Source organism: Mesoplodon bidens, assembly GCF_964165515.1.
Source record: "Mesoplodon bidens genome assembly, chromosome: 7".
NCBI classification, from domain to species: domain Eukaryota; kingdom Metazoa; phylum Chordata; class Mammalia; order Artiodactyla; family Ziphiidae; genus Mesoplodon; species Mesoplodon bidens.
The window spans coordinates 3,769,228-3,790,769 of NC_138164.1; positions in this window are offsets into that span (position 1 = coordinate 3,769,228).

Below are 21,542 nucleotides of genomic sequence, written 5' to 3' on the forward strand. Positions count from 1 at the left end.
ACTGAGGGACATTCTACAAAATAATTGGACTCATCTTCAAAACTGTCAAGAGCATGAAGTCAAGGAAAGATTGAGGCACTCCTGTAGACTGAAGGAGGGGAGGAGGTGTGACTGATTCTAGACCAGATCCTGTTGCTATAAGAGACTTTACCGGGACAGTAAGAAGAAATCAAATGGGGCCTGAGGGTTAAATGGTGGTGATGTATCACTCAGTTTGGTGGCTGTGTTTTGCTTATGCATAAGAGTGCTCTTGTTTGCAGAAAATACACATGAAAGTATTCAGAGCTGATGGTGTATTATGTCACCAACTTACTCTCCAAGAGTCATGGTGGGAAAGGTTCTTATTAGTGTTCTTATAATGTTTATGCAAGTTTGAGAAAGAGAGCTGGAGGGAGCGAGGAGAGAAAGAGACAGACAGACAGGTACGCAGGCAGATCAGGCCTAGGATCACTCATGTGAAATTGACAGCACTGAAGTTCATGGGATAAGCCACACTGCTGAGTCCAGAAACTGCCTTGGGTCACCCTGTCCAGTCTCTAGCCCAATCCTAAGACTGGAATGTGTCTGCTAAGAGCCTAATTCTACAATAATTTTACAGAAAAACTGTGAACTGAAAATAAAAATGTATGAAAGAGTGGTTGGGGGGGGTGGTCCACTGGATAGAATCAAGAGGACAGGTCCAAGATTTGCCTTGGAAAGCAGAGACTGTCTGGGATCCAAAAAGGTGGCAGGGGTCAGGGGGAAGGAATAGGTAAAGATAGTGATTTTGAGGCAGGGAAGGGGTAAGATGACCAGTAGAGAGAGGCCAGCTGAGCTCCAAGAACTTTGGGCCGGGGTTCCAGTGGGGTGATCAGCATGAATGCTGGGATTAGTTGTTCCACCAAACTGGAGTGGCCCAAGGAAGGCCCTGTGCTTTGTTTACATTTACACCACCGGCGTGTGCATCACAGGCTCTGAGGGTAACAACCAGCAACAAGGTCACTGAGTAAGAAGAGGATCCACGCAGAGAAATACTGTGACTCAGCAGAAAATCCTGCCCATGTTCCCAGGAAACACAGCCAAGAATATTCACCGCAGTATTACCTTTAATAGCATAATGGAGAACAACCCAATGCACAGGGACAGGGGGATGGGATGGCAAAAAAGTGTGACGTAGTCATATATGCCTGTAAAAGTGAATTAACTATGGCTACACGCATCAGTTCAGATGAATCTGCAAAACGTAAGACACAAAAAATTATCCCATGTGATACTATTCATATAAAGTTCAAATGCACACGAAATTATAAAATAGATTCATCTTACTAAATAAGCTTTCAACTGTAATGAAAAGCAAAAGAACAGTAAACATAAAATTCCCCCGAAGGGAGAATATAACTGATAAGGAGGGCTCGGGGGTGCTTCAGCATTTTGGCAACATTCTATTTCTCAAGTTGGGTGATGGGTCCAGGAGTATTTATTATCTTTTATATCTTATATACATTGTATTTTATCTTTGTATGTGTGGAAATATTTTATTAAAAATAAACAGAAGCAGGACTTCCCTGGTGGCACAGTGGTTAAGAATCCACCTGCCAATGAAGGGGACATGGGTCCGATCCCTGGTCTGGGACGATCCCACATGCCGCAGAGCAACAAAGTCCGTGTGCCACAACTACTGAGCCTGCACTCTAGAGCCCACGAGCCACAACTACTGAGCCCGCACTCTAGAGCCCACGAGCCACAACTACTGAGCCCGCATGCCTAGAGCCTGTGCTCCGCAACAAGAGAAGCCCACGCACCACAATGAAGAGTAGCCCCCGCTCGCCGCAACTAGAGAAAGCCCACACACAGCAACGAAGACCCAACGCAGCCAAAAATAAATTAATTAATTTAAACATAAATAAATAAATAAACAGAAGCATTTAAAGGGGGAAAGTTCCCAAGGGCTGTCATATGGGTCTCTCTCTGGATCTTGTGAGAGCCCTGAAGATCCCTTGGTGGACCAGGGATCTTAAAAATTCTGGTATCCAATCTTCCCAACACTTTGAGTGACCTTGCAAAATTATCTTTCTAACTGGCAGGATTTCCATCAGAATTCATAGTTCTCCTTGCAGCAAACAGAAAGACAAACCAAAAAGTGAACATCATGAACTTTAAAAGAAAACAGTCTCTGGAGAAAAGAATCAGTCCCTGTGGGCAGTGATCTCAAGGTGACAGCAGGAGGGAAGGACGGGCGGCCCCACCTCTCCGAATGCGAGCCTGGGAGAGGCTGCAAAGGAAGCCTCCATCAGGACCGTGCAGGCTCCAGTCAAGGTGAGGAAGACGGGGTCCTGGACAAATCTGGAAACACAGATCTGCTCACTCCAGATTCATGGAACGTTTGCCCTTGAAGAGAAGGGGCATCCGCGGATGCTGCTTGGGTTTTATAGAAACCTGAAACCTTTCCAGGGGTAATACGGAGATGTGCTCAAATCCCATATGCTTTTTTCCAACTGAATTCATAGGGGACTGAAACTTCTCCTCTTCCCCCCACCTCCCTCTCCACCTCCAGTGTTGAACTCAATGCAAAAGATGAGCCAGCCAGGTGCAAAGGAAGGTAAGGCTTGGGTTCTAGAGATCCCGAGGAAACTGACCACCAAGAACCAGAATTGAATCAAGGCAGGTGGTGGAAAGGCAGCTGACCACAAGCTCCAGGGAAGTCACACCAACGCCCCAGCCCACACTGAGCTGCCAGAGCATCAAGGCCCCATACTTTCCCTCTGCCCCCACCTTTTCTTTTCATTGCTAAGAACATCCACTCCAGCAGTGATGGGCCATCCGAGAGTATCACACAACAGGAGGCCCCAGGATGGGGATGAAGTTCACAGAAGACACAGACTATAAATAAATGATGAAACATGAGAGAAAGGTCAGGCTACAGGGAACTGCTCCTCGTAAATCCTCTTGATCCTGATTACTCCATCTAGAAGCAGATTAAGTGTAAAATACTGATCTTGAATGGGGTCCAGCCAAAATTTATACAGCTTGAGGGCTTTCTGGAAGGGTTGCGTTCTTTGAAAGGAAGGAACTGGGTTAGGAAATGCAGCACTGGTGGAGGATCCCAGAAGGAGGGGTATGGGACAATCTCATCAACCAAGTGGGCTCTTCCAAGTCTATGTGCAAAAGGATGATTTTTATGGTGCAGATGGTATGGTTGTTGTAGGGTATTGTGATACCATAGGTCTGCTGTAACAGGTAGAGCTCATTCTAAGTTTATTTTGTGAGATGATAGGCAGAAAAACTTATGGCTGCAAAGTACAAAGTGGTTTAAAGTTTTGGAGACAGAGAGAACTATGTATGACCTTGGCCATTTCACTATACCTGCTTCTCTCAGTTTCTCCCAGTCTCAGTTTCTCTCATCTGTGAAATGGGGATGATTCTGTCAAAGGTGTTATGAGGATTAAATTGGAAGATGCATGGAAAGTTCCTAGCCTGGTTCCTGTAGCGTGTTAACTGCTCCATAAATGTTATTTATGTATCATCACCATGATGAGAATCACCATCACTCTTCCCCTGAGTGAACAATACAGCCCATGGTGTTCTGGAGGTGGTTAAGGAAGGTCACGTGGGCTATGAAAGGACTTGCCCATTCGATGGAACTCAAATTTATTGACAGTTAACAGGGTGACTTAGAAAGTGACATGAAGAAGGACGTCACTGAGGTCTGAATAATGAGTGACAAGTGAAAGTTGATATGTGTCCTTGGAAAGCAGGACAAGACGGACGAAGAGACCAGCCCTTGAGTGCTGGGAGAATGCAAAGTCAGTAAGAAATCAGTCATTCCTTCTTCCATTCAGCAAGTGTTTATGAACACCTACTCTGCGCCAAGCTCTGTTCTTGGCAGTGGGTATGCAGCAGTGAGCGAGCAAGCAAAGCCCTGCCCCCATGAGCTCAGAACAGAGAGGCAGGATCTAAGGGGGGCAGACACAGGCCTGAAGACAAGCCTGCAAACAAGGGTGGAACATGCTTATCACGGGCACGTGGGCATCTGCTAAAGATCTCTGCCGTTTCTACGGAAGCCTTTGGATGGGAAATCTAGGAGCAGCACAGAGGGAAAAGTAAAGACTTTGGAGCCAGTCAGACTAGGGTTTGAGTCTTGGTTTAGCTTCACTCTGTCCTCAGATCTCTGAGCAGAAGTATCCTTGACTTTAAAAAAGCACACTAGTGGGCTTCCCTGGTGGCGCAGTGGTTGAGAATCCGCCTGCCGATGCAGGGGACGCGGGTTCGTGCCCCGGTCCAGGAAGATCCCACATGCCGCGGAGTGGCTAGGCCCGTGAGCCATGGCCGCTGAGCCTGCACGTCCGGAGCCTGTGCTCCACAATGGGAGAGGCCACAACAGTGAGAGGCCCGCGTACTGCAAAAAAAAAAAAGCACACTAGTAATTTCCATCCGCAGTATTGTAAGGATTAAAAATGACATGCCAAGCACTTAGTTTTCTGACTTATCTGTAATATGTGTTTAGTAGAGCCTGTTTTCTACTAATGCAATTTGTACTTTGGGTCATTATTTCCTCATTGATTTCTGTTAGTTTTTAGCAGCGTTCCTTTGCAAATATCAGGCTGTCTCAAGTGAGGAACAGGAAGGCACAGATGTTTGCCCAAGCTCTGCGGTGCAGGGAGATGCGCAGGATAAGTGTCCGAGAGCTAGTGTGTGCTGACAGCTAGGTCCTAGGCAGAACCCCTGGAAGAAAATTTCAACCTGGGAGGAGCCTGCATTTTTGGTGAGGAAAGACCTCCTCTTAGGTCCCAGGGACGATGCTGGGCAAGATGAGTAGTCAGAGGCACAGATGGAGCCATAATAATCAAAGTGCACATCGGTATGGTCTGCACAGAGGGCCTGCACACACTTCGTCCCCCTTGGTCCTCAAGTTCAGCTGTTTGGTTCCCTATTATGTTGCTTGAGGCTAAGAGCTGGGGGCAAAGTATTGCCTTTGTTGTTGCTGTTCATGTTGTTTAATACTTTACTCTCTATGCTTTCAGCTTGTTCTTTTTTTTTTTTAATTTATTTTTTTGCTGTGTTGGGTCTTCGTTTCTGTGTGAGGGCCTTCTCCAGTTGTGGCAAGCGGGGGCCACTCTTCATCCTGGTGCGCGGGCCTCTCACCATCGTGGCCTCTCCCGTTGCGGAGCACAGGCTCCAGACGCGCAGGCTCAGCAGTTGTGGCTCACGGGCCCAGCCGTTCCGTGGCATGTGGGATCCTCCCAGACCAGGGCTTGAACCCGTGTCCCCTGCATCAGCAGGCAGGTTCTCAACCACTGCGCCACCAGGGGAGTCCCAGCTCGTTCTGTTTAATTGTAGTAAGATACACATAACTTCACATTTACCATCTTCGTCATTTTCAAGTTCAATGACATTAAGTACATTCACATAACTGTGCAATTATTGCCTCTTTGGGCCTCCTGGTCCCATGACTGGTAGAAGCTGGACCCTAACGTCAGCACTCCCGCCGCCCCCCCCTGCATCCTAATCCCTGGCCCCCAGGACTGCTCTGCATTCTATCCTGCAACCTTGCCGTGCATTTCTCCACATAACAGAGAGTGGGTTTAGGCACGAAGGTAAAGCTGGGGGTTCCTGTGCCCCTCACCTTTCATCTGGTGAAGAGTCCACATGAAACTCAACATCTTTCACCTGCTGCTGACACACATTTCCCAGGCTATGACTCAGATCGTGCCCCACTTGGCTCACATCTGCCTTTCCAACTCTGCCTGACTCGGCAGGGAAGCTAGTATCTGGCAGCGGGAACATCGTCGGGTTGCTGGTCCTGGCGGAGGAAAGCAGGGTTTGCTGCCTAACATAGCAAGGGGCGAGGTGGGGTCCCCAGTCCTTTTCCCAGGGCCTTTGCTAACGCTCTGTGGTGTTTTCAGGAAGTCACTTTGTGGTGAGCTGTCAGGAATAAGAGTAACAAAATCGGTTTCTGTATATTAGCTTCCTCGGTGGTGACTCATGCAATCCCACATGCTCTCAGAGCTTCTAGATTCAAAACATTTGAGAGTGTCAACTCGGTTTTAGGAAAACGATCTGATGTTTAATGATGACAATAGTTCATGTAGATGTAGGGCCCAGTAGGTGCCAGCCACTGTGCTAGGAATGCAGATCCTTGGGTGACCCCCGCCCCCATCTATGGCTAAGTGGAGAAGTATCTGTCTTTCCCTTAAAGCAGTTCCTAGAGTAGGAGGCAACATTTTCAAAATGGCAGCTCTAGAAAAACAAAGCTTCTTGGGATTGCTAACTGGGATGGAGTGGATGGAGAGGGAGATTGAAGTGGAATTACTAACAAGACAGGGAAGAAGATACACTGCGGGGTGGGGGGAGGAAACCACGAGGCATGCAGATGGAATGTAGTTCCCAAGAGTTTGAGGGAGTTTTGATGGTCTGGGGGAGAACTTTATGAGGAAAACTTTCCCTAATAAAATGAAAAGACAAACCTCATGGAGGAATTTACTGCTCATAAACCAAAGTCTGGGAACCTCGCCATGGAGAGTGGGACCAACCTTGCTTCCCTCGGGCCTGCTCTCCCATGTCAGTGGGCACTTGTTGGCTAGTTTTGTCTCTGAATCACAGACGGAGTGATAAGTGGTCTCCCTGAAACATCCTTCAGCCCCATCTCTAAAAGGACTCCATTCTCCTCTTCCCTTCTCTGTTTATTTTCTCTATGCCCAGAAACCAAATCAGAACCAAGGAGCAGATTACCATAGAAAACCAAGACTCTGAAGACTGCCCTGGGGCTTGCCATCAACTAAGAAGGGCACAGAGGATGGGGTCTAGGTCCTGTGCCCAGGCTCCGCAGGACCCGTGCCAATGACTGAGCCAACACCATCTCAGCCACCCTACTTACCGAAAGGAATCCTCTTGCAAACCCATGATATAGTTCAAGAAATGGTTCTTCCTCCTTTGATGATAAACCACTAACCCTACTCTTAGCCTACGTCTTACTCTATAGTTTGGGGAGGGCTGCTCACGAGATTGAGGATTTCACGTCTTAGAATCCCAAGACAGGAGGCAGTGTTGTATAGTAGTTAAGAGAGTGCCGGGTCTGCAGTTACACTGCCTGTGTTTGAAATCCCTCTCTGTCACTCACTATCTGTTGACCTTGAGCAAGAAACGTTTCTGTGCTTCAGTTTCTTCATCTGTAAGAGGAAGAGAATAATCATACCTACCTCATAAGATTGTCATGAAAATTAAATGATATAAAACCAGCACACTGTTTAGCACAACACCTGCCATACAGGAAGTACTCAGAGTAAGTCAGCTACTATCACAGTATCTTAGAACTTGAGAAATAAAAGGCACATAGATCAGCCCTGCATACAATGCTTAATGGCAGAGGGACTGACTCATCTATCTGTTCCCCAAGCTGAGTTAAAGGCTTTTCTTGGGTCCCACTTTTTGACCCCAGGCATGCTTAGTTTACAGCAGAGTAAAATCTATTATTATTATTGGCTCCTGATTTTATAAGAGAACTTCATTTCATGTTGATTTTATTTGGTAATAATTATTCTAAAAAGGCTTTAGCTTTCATGTTCCTTGCCCTTATCACCTCTGGCATGTAAGCAGAAAAAGGCAGACTCAAGAGCTAGGAACGAAACACTGAATTTCTGCAGATGAGGACATGGGAGCCAGAGAGGTAAGGTCACATGTCCAAAGACCCACACTTACTCACAGAGCAGGACGAAACATTGGTCCTGTCCTTCTTACATTATTCTAATGAATTTGTTTCTTAAAGGTATTCTGTAAGGAAGTATTCGTTAAATGAATACACGCTTCTCTCATACACATAAATGTGTGTTTTGCACAGTTCATACTTTCTTTAACAACACAGATGTACGAAGCCATCCGTATAACATGTGTACTGTTGACCGTGTACAGTCCTTAGCTAACTATGAACATGTCCGCAAAGCCCTCACAGTAACTGTTGGCCGACTCTCTCAGCTGCACAGCTTAGAGAAAGGACTGAACCCACCACGGCTTTCCCCACCACGAAGTCGGGTCAAGTCCTCCGATAACTGCAGGATCTGCTGTTCCGGAATATCCCTTCCCTCCGATGGCCTGGCTTAGCTCCAGGCCACGTCGCCTGGGAATGAGGAACGGGATTCCAAGCCTTGCGCACAGCTGTGCAGAGGGCCGAGGGGCCAGGGCTTAGTTTTCTGTCCAGTAAGAGGATCCTGCAGCAAAAGGTGAACCTGGCTTTCTCTCCAAAGAACTGCAAGTTCTCTCAAGCCCCAACTCTCCCCAAAATGACCAAGGAGGCTAGAACAAGCTCCTGAAGTTTCAATCATTTGTTTATTAAACAAGCCTTCCTTGAGATCCTATTACGTAACAGGCACTAGGGATACCCTGGGAGGGGAGGGGAAAAACCAAACCAGGTCAGAGAAGGGAGGCTATAGGAGCAGACAGAGACAGCCCCAGGGCCAGGTGAAATTATGAAAAGGTGAAATGTCTTAGCTACTGTTCTCCATCCACACCCACCCACCCCTGCTTTGTACTGTAAAGAGTTCCCTCAAGTTGCTCTTTGCCTTTTGTCTCTTCTCTCATCAAAACCTGATTCCTAGGGGAAAAAACTTGATTTTTCATTCATTTATTCAACAAATATATGTTGAACACCTACTGTGTACCAGATACTGCAATAGATAAAAAATCAGCCATTTACAGCTTCTCTTAGGAGTGTTTGCATTTCAAGTCTTTTGAATTTTTTCTCATACTTTTTATTAAGATACAATTCACGTATCATAAAATTCATCCTTTTAGAGTGTACAGTTCAGTGGTTGTGTATTCACAAAACTGTACAACTGTAACAACAATCTAATTCCAGAATATTTTCATTACCCCAGAAAGAAACCCCTTACCCATAAGCATTAGCAGTCATTCTTCAATCTCTCCTTCCCCCAACTCCTAACAACCACTGATCAACTTTCTATCTCTATGGATTTGCCTTTTCCAGACATTTCATACAAATGGAATCATACAATAAGAGATCTTTTGTGTCTAGCTTCTGTCACTGAGCATAATGGTGTCGAAGTTATCCATGTTGTAGCATGGATCAGTAGTTTGTTCCTTTTTATGGCTGAATAATATTTCATTGTATGGATATACCAGATTTTATTATCCATTCATCAATTTTTGAATATTTGAGTTTTTCCTATTTGGGGCTATTATGAATGATGCTGATATGAACATTTGTGTACACATTTTTGTGTGGATACATGTCTTCAGTTCTCTTGGCTATATACCTAGGAGTGGAATTGTTGGATTATATGATAACTCTACGTTTAGCTTTTTGAGGAACTGACAAACTGTTTCCCAAAGTGGCTGCACCAGTTTACAATCTCACCAGAAAGATATGAGGGTTCCACTGTCTCTACATCCTCAACACTTGTAATTGTCCATTACTTTTCTAATAGCCACCCTGGTGGGTGTGAAATGATACCTCATTGTGGTTTTGATTTCCATTTCCCTAATAACTAATGACGTTGAACATTTTTTCCTGTGCTTATTGGCCAGTTATATATCTTCTTTAGGGAAATGTCTATTTGCTCATTTTTTAATTAGGCTGGTTGTCTTTTTCATTGTTGAGTTGTAAGGTGTTTTTTTTTTATTATGGATACCAGATCCTTATTAAATATATGATTTGCAAATATATTCTATATTCTGTGGGTTGTCTTTTCACTTTCTTGTGACTTTTGAAACACAAAAGTTTGTAATTTTGGTGAAGTACAATTCATTTTTTTTCCCTTTTGTTGCTTGTGCTTTTGGTGTCATATATAAGGAACCATAGTCTGATCCAAAATGACTATGTTTTCTCTAAGAGTTGTACAGTTTTAGGTCTTACATTTAGGTCTATGATCCAGTTTTAGTTAATGATGTGAATATATGATGTGAGGTAGGGGTCCAAATTCATTCTTTTGCATGTGGATATTCAACTGCCTCAGCACTGTTTGTTGAAAAGACTATTTATTCCCCATTCAAATGTCTTGATCAATTGACCATAAATGTAACAGTTTATTTCTGGATTCTGAATTCTATTCCTTTGATCTATATATCTCTCCTTATGCCAGTACCATATAATCTTCATCACTGAAACTCTGTCATAAGTTTTGAAATTGAGAAGTACCAACTTTTTTCTTCTTTTGTAAGATTGGGCTATTCTGGGTCTCCTTCATTTATATATGAATTTTAGGAACTTGTCAATCTCTGCAAACAAAAAAAGGCAGCTGAGATTTTTATAGGGATTGCATTAAATCTGAAGACCAATTTGGGAACTATTGCCATCCTATCAATATTAAGTCTTCCAATCCATAAATGCAAGGTATCTTTCCATTTACTTAGGTACTATTTAATTTCTTTCAATAATAGTTTCATAGTTTTGTTTTTTTCAATAATTACTTCATAGTTTTCAATGTATAAGTCTTACTCTGCTTTTGTTAAGTTTATCCCTAAGTATTTTATTATTTTTGGATGCTTCTGTAAATGGAATTGTTTTCTTAACTTTATTTTTGGATCATTCATTGCTAGTGTATTAAAATATAATAGATATCTGTATTTTGATCTTGTATCCTGCAACTTTGCTGAATTCTTTTATGAGCTCTAATAGTTTTTTGTGCATATTTTAGGGTTATCTATATACAAGATCATGTCATCTGCAAATCGAGACAGTTTTACTTTTCTCTTTCTAATACGAAGACCTTTTCAAGGCTTCTTCCTTATTGTGCAATGGAACATTTTATCCTCTATAAACTAATTTCAGGCATCAAGAAGGTATGCCCAGTGAGGACAAGAATTTGTTTTGCTCCCTGCCATAGACCTGGCATCTAGATTCCTTCCTAGTATTTAAGAAGATTTCAATAAATATTTGTTGAATAAATGAAATAAAAAGTAATGGAACAATTTAGTCCAGAACTTTTCCCCACACCCTAAAACCACATCGGCAGAGTGTGGCTTATTCTATCCCTCATATATATTCACTTATAATGCCTACCAGTGCCTGACAATTAATGAGCACTCAATAAATACGTGTTTAATGGGTGAAGGAATGAATAAATAATGTAGGGCCTGACATATGAGAGCACATGATTAAGACCACATGGTCACACCTGGTATAGGAAACGCCATCTGTCGAACAGCTTAATATGCCATCGATTCCATCTCAGTGTATGATAAATGATGTCCCCTAAGATCACAGTGACAGCAAAACTCTTGTCACTGGAATCCCAACAGTTCTATGGTGGTTGTTAAACCTTGTTCCCACAAAATGATACTATTATGTAATTCCTTTTATTTATACCATTCCAACAGCAGCTCAAAGAGTTGGCTGGGGCAGGGCAAGGGATGACAAGCCACCTGGGCTGGCTGCACAGCCCAATCTGCTGGCCCTGCCCCCTTGCTTCTTCCTCCTTGACTCTCGCCCAGGAAATACTTTAGGTACATCTGGAAATGCAGTGAAAACACTTGGCATGGACTCCATGTGAAAAGTCAACAAGGCCCAGGCAGGTCTAGGGCACAGAGGGTAGGAGCTTGGGGTCCTTGCCTACTTGTCTCATATTCCCATTCACTCTCTTCTTTTAAAGAGACCTGTGTGGTTCCTATTGTCCCAACCCCACAATCCCAGGCTCACCGTGTGTTAAAGATTGAAATCTATACTCACCAAATATGCATTCAGTTCTATTTTACTCAGGCACTTATCATATAATAATTGCATTGTTATTGGAAACATACTTTAAGATTTTAATCACCATGAAGGAGATTTATAGCTATTACAGACTTGCTAATCCTCAACAAATATGTTTCTAATCAAGTTAGCATTTTATAAACAATAACTGTCCCATTAATTCTGGGGTGGATTTTGTAGCCTTGACGGAAAGCACTTCAATTGATTTGTTTTCCCTGGGACTCTTTAAGTCACACTTTAAGTTTGGAGATTAATACAGGGGAATTTTTCAGACTTCAGAAAACAAGACCCGGGAATAGGACTGAGTACAGCAGTGACAAGAAAGAGCAGGCAGCTTAGAGTAGGACAGGAAAAGTCTGGACTAAGAATCAGATCAAGATCTAAGAGTGCTCCTACTCCTAATTAGCCCTGCGGCTCTGGCCAAGTACTTAACCTTTCTTAGCCACAGTTTCCTCATTTGTCAAATGGGGATAATCATACTTAGCCGGGCCACACATTTTTATGGAGGGAATCCGATATGTGAGTGTAGGAGAAAATGCCATAAAAATAATGCAGTACTACAGCGTGGGGTCTAAGGAACCCAGCTCGGCCCTGCACTTCTTAGCAGAGCCACCTTGGACACATCATCTGACCCTCAGTTTCTTCATTTGTACAATGTAAAGAACAATAATAATTATGACAATAATAATAATAGTAACGCCTATTTCTCCACGATTTGTCACATTTAGTGAGATGATGCATATGAGCATTCACAGAAGACCTAGCACATAAGAATCATCAAAAAGTATCCTTTTCCCACTGTCCCTCCATCAGGAATGTACATACTTTCCTAAGATGAAATCCAAGGCATCTGGGAAACTTCAGAATCACGGAGTCATCTCGTTTTCTGCCAGAGAGAAACAGGCCTGCTACAGTGGAGACACCACCACACCCCCACCTGCATTTTTCTGATTCCCAAGCCCATTCCCCTGCTGTTGCACCGTGTCCTCCACTCCTTGATTGGGAGCCCTTTATAAAAGTTCCAATTAATATTAGCTTGATAGGCTGGCTGAGAGGCCTGTCTCTGGACTCAGGAATTCAGAGCATGCTACATGTGAGAGTTGGTTACAGTTCTTGCAAAAGAAGGGCAGTAGGGAGTTGGAGATTTGGGTCAGCAGGAAACTCCTTAGTAGTCAGCATCTTTCTAAGGAAGAAAGAGGCAGCCTGCGAGTGACTAAGCAAGTGGCTATTCACTGCCGGCTCTGGACACAGGGGTGCCCAAGGACAGCCAAACCCTGGGGTCAGGTCTCTCTATATCTTTGCAGAGTCTTCAGACCTCACAGCAAACCCTGAAGCAAACAACTCCACCAAGCTCCCCACTGAACAAGAAGGCGGGAGGAGCATGTGCACAGAAGCCCGGACCCAGTGGACGGGGACAGAAGAGCCGAGCACAGGCAGGCACCCCAGACTGTAGGATGCTTTCAGTCCTCTTGACTGAATAGGGCCCCACGGCCATACCCCACCTCCTGCATCAAGCAACACACACACACACACACACACACTCCTCTAGGGACAAGCACGAGAGAGATTAGCTACATAAACCAGGCAGGCTTGTAAAACAGCTGAAGAATTAAATACTCAAGAATGTTTTGGCCAAGCTGCTGACCCATTCCCTCCCCTGCAAAGCCCAGGGAAGCAGAGGGAGGTAGAGAGAAAAATAAAGAACCAGGGGAAACAAAACCAAATTATTAAGTCCTTTTCATTAAATAGATAAACTCCATCTGACAGACCCTCCCCTGGAGTCCTGCGGTGCCAACAGTCCTGGGAAATGACTCGGGGTGGGGTTGGGGGAGGGAAAGACACACAACAGAGAGTCCTTGGTCTTGACTGGAGTGAGAGAGGCCATTTAGTCCACTCCCTTCACTCCAGTCAGATTCAAACAAGAACTGGGACGTGGATAGAGAAAGGGAGGATGAGCAGCCTGGTGATTGGATTAGACTTTGGAACTGGAAATCAGTCAATTTCACGTTACAGCCCTGACACATTTACTTGTGATGTGATAATGCCCAGATCCAAACGTCAGACCCAAACCTCCAGCCCCCACTGCCCCTCTCTTCCTGGAAGCATGTAACCAACTCAGTCACTGCATGTCCCCCCTCACTCCCCACCCATATCCACCCGTCCTTCAGCATCCCTTCAGCGAATGACATGCTTCCATCATGAATGACCAGCCCATCAAGCTAAAAACTCCTGCCACCCTCCTCTCTCCCTTCTTTCTCATCCCCCAGATCCATTTGGTGACCGACTCCTGTCCTTTCCACTTAGACACATCGTCCAAATCAGGTCCACTGTCTGCAAACCTGTTACCACCAAACAAAGTCAGGACCACGTCAGGGTTGACTTTAAGTATCAATCCTCTGATTCATTTCTCTACCATCAGTCTCTCACACTCCACGTCCTCTGCCACAATATCATAGATGGGATTGTACTAAAGAAAAAAAAAATCAAATCAGACCAGTTCCTGATGAAAGACCTTCACCAGCTCAGTGCTGCCTTAGCAAGGACCACAGCCCCTCCAGCCCTTCACAATCTGACCCCTACCTTGCTCGGTGGCCGTGTCTCCCACCCTCAAGCCACAGTGCACCCTATCATGACCAGGGCAACCCATCCCCTTCCATGATTTTTGGCTTATTTTGTTCTTCCCCCCTGCCTGGGGTGTCCTTGCTTCATCTCTGCCCGGTGACCCCTTCCTCATCTCTCGAGGCCCAGTTCTAAAGACATCCCTTCCGAAAACAGATAACTAATGAGAGACTGTTGTATAGCACAGGGAACTCTACTCAATGCTCTGTGGTGACCTAATGGGAGGGAAATCCAAAAAAAGGGGGGATATATGTATACATATAGCTGATTCACTTCGCTGTACAGCAGAAACTAAGACAACACTGTAAAGCAACTATACCCCAATTAAAAAAAATAAATGAATAACAAAAATAAAGACATCCCTTCTGTGATGTCTTCCCTGGTGCAACAAGACAAAGCTAACCCCTTCCTCCCCCCTTTGTTCATTTCACTATTATAGCACTTATCGCGGGCTTGTAACGATCTCTTCCTAAGTCTGTCCCACTAGAATGTGAGTTCCTCAAGTCTGTTCCTCATGGTTTATTCACATTTGCTTCAGCATGTGGCCTTTATAGGCACTTCTTCAATGTTTTACTAAATACATGAACAATAGGCACATAAATGATGACTAAGCAAGTTGGCAGCATGGACCCGGATAAACAACCACCCTCTGTGGGTCTTGGTTGCATCATCCATGCAACGAGGAAGTTTGAGCTCTAAAAACCCCATCTAGCCCTGACATTATATGATTTTACGAGTTTTCTCTGAGAGAGATCGATGACTGGGCTTCTCTGTGTGAGAACTGAAGCTGAGAGTTGTAAATATGTAAAGCGGTCGAGAGCCTTCGGTAAACACGGAGGCACAGGGGCCCTCAAGAGCAGACAGGTTTATGCAGAGGTAAGCCAGATGTTTTCATTAAGAGCACAGCAGTGCACAGAATCCAAACATGATATTAGAACTTGCAATCTGATATGCCTGCAGAAACCCAGCCCTGGTCCATCAGAGGAAAAAGGATAGAAGGGGGCCAGGAAGGAACAGAAAGCGCCTACAAGCAGGTGGGCAACGGAGCATGGGTGGCTGAGCAGCCACGGCCCTTCCCCAGCACAAAAGCTGTCCTCCCCCACCTGATCTGCCACAGGCAGAAACCTTCCAAGTTAACCAGACCGTCCTACCCAGTCCCCCCAGGACCTGTGCTAACACAACCCGGCGCCTGCGCTCCTGTTAGCTCTGTTTCTCCCACCTGGAAAGCCTCTGTGGGCCCCTCTGCCCATGTATCCAGTGCTCACATTCTTAATGCCCACCCTGTCGTCCACCCCAACCCAAAGTGACCTCTTCCTCCTCCTGAAATCCTGTAACAGCTCAGCTGCCTGGCTTGACCAGCAGCTGTGCACCTGTATCCAGCGCAACACAGCACTGACAAACAGAAGACATTCAGTAAAGGCTCTTCTGGGTGAATGACCAGAGCTAAGGGGGCCTATAGAGAGGAATCCCTGCCCTCGAGGAGAACTCCGATCGACGTAGGGAAGGAACAGCTCAGTGGAGGAAGAGCTGTTAAGAGAAGTATTCATAGGAATACACCAAACCGTAGGGTTGCTGGTTTTTTGGTTTGGGCTTGTTTGGGGGATTTGGGGGGAAGCTTTCCTACTGCGCAGGTCCTCTCCCCAAATACTCTACAAGCTCCTTGTGGACAGAAACCAAGTTTCTTCTTTCCTCCAAGACACCCACCAGTGTCCTGCACATACACACCAAGTACATATTTATTGACTGATTTTCTGCATAAAGCAAGGATTACCTAAAAGAGAAAAACTACAGAAAAAGTAAGTGGAGGGAAAAGTGTCCTCAAAGAGGCTTCACCTAAACGAAGACAACCCAGGAGCTCGGTTAAGACTGAAAATGTTAGGCTGCAAGGAAAAGCATGGAAGAAAAACACCGAGAGGAAGGAGAGCAAATGGACAAGGGAAGTTGGGGGAGGATAAATAATCATTTCAAAGAAACGTGGGGGTCTAGTTAAAAATGGACACATTTAGGGCTTCCCTGGTGGTGCAATGGTTGAGAGTCCGCCTGCAGATGCAGGGGACACAGGTTTGTGCCCCGGTCCGGGAAGATCCCACATGCCGCGGAGCAGCTGGGCCCGTGAGCCATGGCCTCTGAGCCTGCGCGTCCAGAGCCTGTGCTCCACAATGGGAGAGGCCACAGCAGTGAGAGGCCCACATACCGCAAAAAAAAAAAAAAAAGGACACATTTAGCGTGGACGGTGGCAGGTCACACAGCGCTGAACACATAATGCATTTCATTTCAGACGGAGTCATTTTCCTGTGGGGAAGACTGACGGGAACCAAAGCAGGTTCTGTCAGAAAGTATTCGCTGGTCACTAGAAGAGAGAGAAGGCTCTGGAGAAACAAACCTAATCATTTCCTTCTTTGAATGATGGAAGAGCTGGGCTTTACACACACAGATACAGAAGCCCAGAGAGGCTTGAGAATGAACAGGAGACTCGCTGATGTAAGTAATTTCATTCCTATGGCTCGGCTCAGGAATGCTGTAAAGGAGGGAAGGAAGGAATGAGGGAAAGAGGGACAAGAGGAAGGAGGAGGGCGGGGAGGGAGGGAAGGTCCACCGCCCAGTCTGGCTGCACCGTCCATGTCTCCCGTTTCCCCTCACGTCCTTTCCAAAGCTCTGCAGAGATACTGCCCAACCTACCACAGTGAAATTTAAGAAAAACAGAAGTATGTGGGGTGTAAAACCTAAAGGAAGAATCTCAAAATCCTAAGAACCACTGAGTTAATGGCCTCCCTTTAATTTTCTTCACACTGTGGAAAACAATACGCCTTGTTTTAATAAGATTACTGTGTCATATTTCTTGGCAGGCCTGGCATCAGGGAAAGGACCATATCACCAGCACGGATTAATGTTCTCTTCCTGTGAAATGCAGGAGCTGTTTTTTTAAGGTGGAAACAATACTATTCTATCTTCACTACTTGTCTGGAACATGAGCAGAAGTGTCCTTATAAGGATGAGGAGGGAGGCAAATAAGATGGGCCAAGGTTTTCTTTCTGCCAAAACTTTTAAACCCCAAAAGATTGATTAAGTGAACATCAAAGGCAAACCAGAGAAGGGGAAGGAAGTCAGAAAAACTTCAGACAGAGTTATGTATGGAAGACAGGAGCAACCCTAATCACTTTCCCTTAATAACAGCGGGAGCACTGTGCCTGGCTAAGAGGGGATGCTTACTGGGGATGGAGGGATGGACAGGTAGATGGATAAGTGGGTGGGTAGATGGGTGGATACAGGGAAGGGATAGGTTGATGGATGGGTGATCTGTGGGAATTAGACCCCTAGGCCCTAAGAGGGTCGCCTTCCTAAATCACTACCCAGTCATAGGGCTAAGTCCTAAGGGAATTATCTCAGATAACTGCTTACTCTGTGATACAAGGAAGAGCAGTACTTCAATTACCTTTAGATGGTTTTTTTAAATGGGTACATATACACCTAGTGCCATAAAACTGTTTATTACCTTTGACTCGGTAACTTCACTTACAAGAGTTTATCCTAAATTTTTTCGCAAAAGAAGAAAAAGAAGTTATTTGCATAAAGGTGGTTTTAAAGCATAATCTATAAAATTTAACAACCATAGCAACCTACAAATATTAAATTATTTCAATTCTATAGACTATTAGCCATAAAATAATGAGAAAAATTATGAAAAGACATGGAAGAATGTCTATGGTAAGGGAAAATTCAACATTATATGTACATGTTTAAGGAGCATGTGTAAGTCTTGCAATCACAAAATATAAATAATAATTTCAGCTTTATATGTAACTGTGATCACAACTATGCAGAGGTATACTTGCATGTCAAGAGGCTGGAAAGAATCACCCAAAATATAACATCAGTAAATAGGTTAAAATGGTAGAATTCTGGGTGAATTATATTTTTCAACTTAAAATTTATTAAAATAGACTTGAGATATTTAATTCACTTTCATGTAAATAATATTTTCAGAGGAAAGAAAAGTAAGAAAAACATTTTTTAAATGATGATCAGAGTTGCCCCAACCAGGCCCTAGTTAGCTCAGCATCTTCCATTAAGTCACTGGGGAAGAGCCTAATGGTGAGGAGGGAGGAGGGGACATCTCAGAGCAGGGGACACTCTCAATGGAAGGGAAACGGGGAAAAGATAATGTAAGTCTATGCAGGAATGTCTCTGAGAATCAGAGACTCCTGTCTTCCTCCTCGCCTAGTTCTCTCCCTCCATCCTCTCTTTACCTGCCCTCCTCCATGACATTTCTACCCAGACACAGAGCTGGCAGCCCTTCCCAATGCTCTCAACATTTTATTCTCATGTCCTCTACGACTCCATGCCCACAGCCTCCAACACCTCAGCCTTAAAATACCGAGCATATTAGTGTTCTATTGCTGGGTAGCAAATTACTACACACCTGGCCATACAAGACAACACCCTTTTATTACCCCACAGCCTTCGGGCATCAGGGCTTCGGGCTCAGCTCAGGGTCTCAGGAGGCGGCGATGGAGGCTACAGCTGGGCTGCATTCTCATCAGGAGGCTCGACTTGGGAAGAATCTAATGCCACTCATTTAGGTGGTGGGCAGAGGTGGCTTCCTTGCAGACGCATGACGGGGCCCCCGCTTCTCACTGGCTGTCATCCTGAGGCTGCCTTCAGGTCCTGGGGGCCCCAGGAAGTCCCCGCCACGCGGCCCCCTCCACAGGCAGTTCCGTGTTTGCTCCTGGGAGACCAGCAGCAGAGTCTCCCATTCTGGTCCGCCTCCCACCGTGACTCTCCCTCATCACCACCACAGCTTCACGTAGACCTCTGCCCCTCAAGACGCTCATATCTATCTTGGCTCCACTGACAAACTTCCAAAGGAAGCCACACCCTCCTGTTCAGGGAGCCCCGGGGATCTCCCCTTCGTCCCTCCCTCTCACCAAGCTCCTTTCTTCTCTGGGCCTCCTGCTCTGCCCTCTCCTCCCTTTCCCTCCACTCCCCCGCCCCTCTTTTGCCTGACTAACTCCGCCTTGGTCTCAGTTTCCATGGCACTTCCTCAGAGAAGCCTTTCCTGATCCTCAGACTAAGATGTCATAACACAATTAAATAACCTTTTAGTAATTCCAGTTTTAATGCTTATGTCCTCTACAGTAAGTCCCCTACATACAAAACGACTTCCGTTCTGAGAGCATGCTTGCAAGTCCAGTTTGTTTGTCCAACAAAGTTAGCCTAGGTACCCAACTAACACAATCGGCTATATAGTACTGTACTGTAAAAGGTTTATAATGCTTTTCACACAAATGATACATAAACAAACAAACATGAAAAATAAAGAAAACATTTTTAATCTTACAGGACAGTACCTTGAGAAGTACAGTAGTACCAGCTACATCACCGCTGCTTTTACACTTGCTTCCAGCCATCCTGGGCTTGAAATAAAGATACTGTACTACTGTACTCTATACAGTACCATACAGTAAAGTACACAAAAGCACAACCACTTGTAGAGGATGCACACACGTGACAATGTACACCAGACACGTGAACTAACTTATCTAATTGGACATGCGAACGCACGTTCGCATCTTTGAAAGTTCGCAACTTGAAGGTTCGTATGCAGGGGCTTACTCTATTGAGTTGCAAGCTCTATGGAAGAAAGAAAATGTCTCCATCTTGTTCCCTGCTGTAGCCCTGGTGCTTACTTACTTCAGTGCCTGGAGCACACCAAGCACTCAGCGGATTTATGATGAATGCATTAATTAATGAATACTGTGTAGGCTTTGGAGCCCTAAACTCTCCTGATTCCCTTCCTCACCCTCTTATCACCCCACCTGTGTTGCCTTCGAAAATCATCTTCCTCTTTTAGAATGTCTGCTTCACCTCCGTGCGGAGAAAACCCAAAGCCAGTAATCCTGACCGCATCTGCAGCTGGCAGTTGGATCTGCAGCATCTGTAGCTTCAGTGATTTACCAACTGAACTCGAACTCAACCTCAGAAAGCCCCCTCCCCTTCCTTCCTTGGTTCCTCATCTCTGTTGTCTGTTAACGTCAACATCACCTGAGTTCAAAGCCTCAGAGTGACCGTCAGCAGCTCCTGGCCTCCCCTCGAGTCGTCTCCTGCGCCCAATCCCTCCTCTCCGCCCACTCGGCACTCACTCCTCCTCGTGTGCGTCCCAACAGCCTCCTAAGTGACGACCCCCACCTCCAGACCCAGAGGACCACCTACCAGGTGTCCTTCTAGAGCACAGTTCTGGTCATGTCCCTCCAACACATGATAGTCCATAGTGACCATCATTTGCCTAAAAGAAAATCTAGACTCCTTATATGACCTTACGTGGTCCCCACGACCTGGCTCCCAGGGGTCTTCCTCCCCTTGCCTTCACCCTCACCTGCACTCTCATCTCATCTCCCCAAGGGGGTCACTGCTTCCACAACTGCTCACCTCTGGGCCTTCACTCAATGGGCTGCTCCCTGCTTGTAAAAGGCAAAACTAAAACAACCAATAAAAGCACCTGCCTACCCCTCAAAGGCCAATTCAAATCTGACTTCCTCCAAGAAGACTGCTCTTTCCTTTGCATTCCAGCCTCAGCCTGTGCCACTGCTGGAGCACCGTGCATGGTTTAGTAATAACCCTTCGGGCATGGCTAACCCCTACCACTAGACTGTGCTTCTCGGAGACCTGATCGTCTCCATCTGTGCTGTGTCTCCCATGCTGAGGCAAGACCCGGCCCAGAACCGGTGTGCTATAAAAGGTTCTTATGTTGAAGGACCAAGGTTGGCCCAGCATGAGGCTCCCTTTGCCCAGGTCTTGAGAGCCGCTCCTGTTAGTCTGGAGCGATTCAGGCTTGCCTCTACCACAACTCTTTACCTCGGAAACGACACACAGGAAATCCAGGGGGAGGAAAAGCTGTGGCTGATAGAAAAGCAAGCTCTCAGCCCAAACCTCCAGCTGCCTCGTTAAAATTAACAAGCAGCAGAGTGAAACCTGCGGCTTAGGAGTTGGGTTTCTTATTGTTATTACACACACACACACACACACACACACACACACACACACACACACACACACGGTATACCTTTCCCAGGAATAAGCTGGCTTTAACAAGCAGATGAATGAACAAATGGAAGATGAGAGGCAGAAAGAAATCGGAGGGCCAGAGCACAGAACCAGTGGACATTTTTTAAAACCCCCAGGAGGAAAGTGGGGTGTTACAGTGGGCCTGACTGTGCCAGGGGGTGTCAGAGCCCCCCAGATAAAA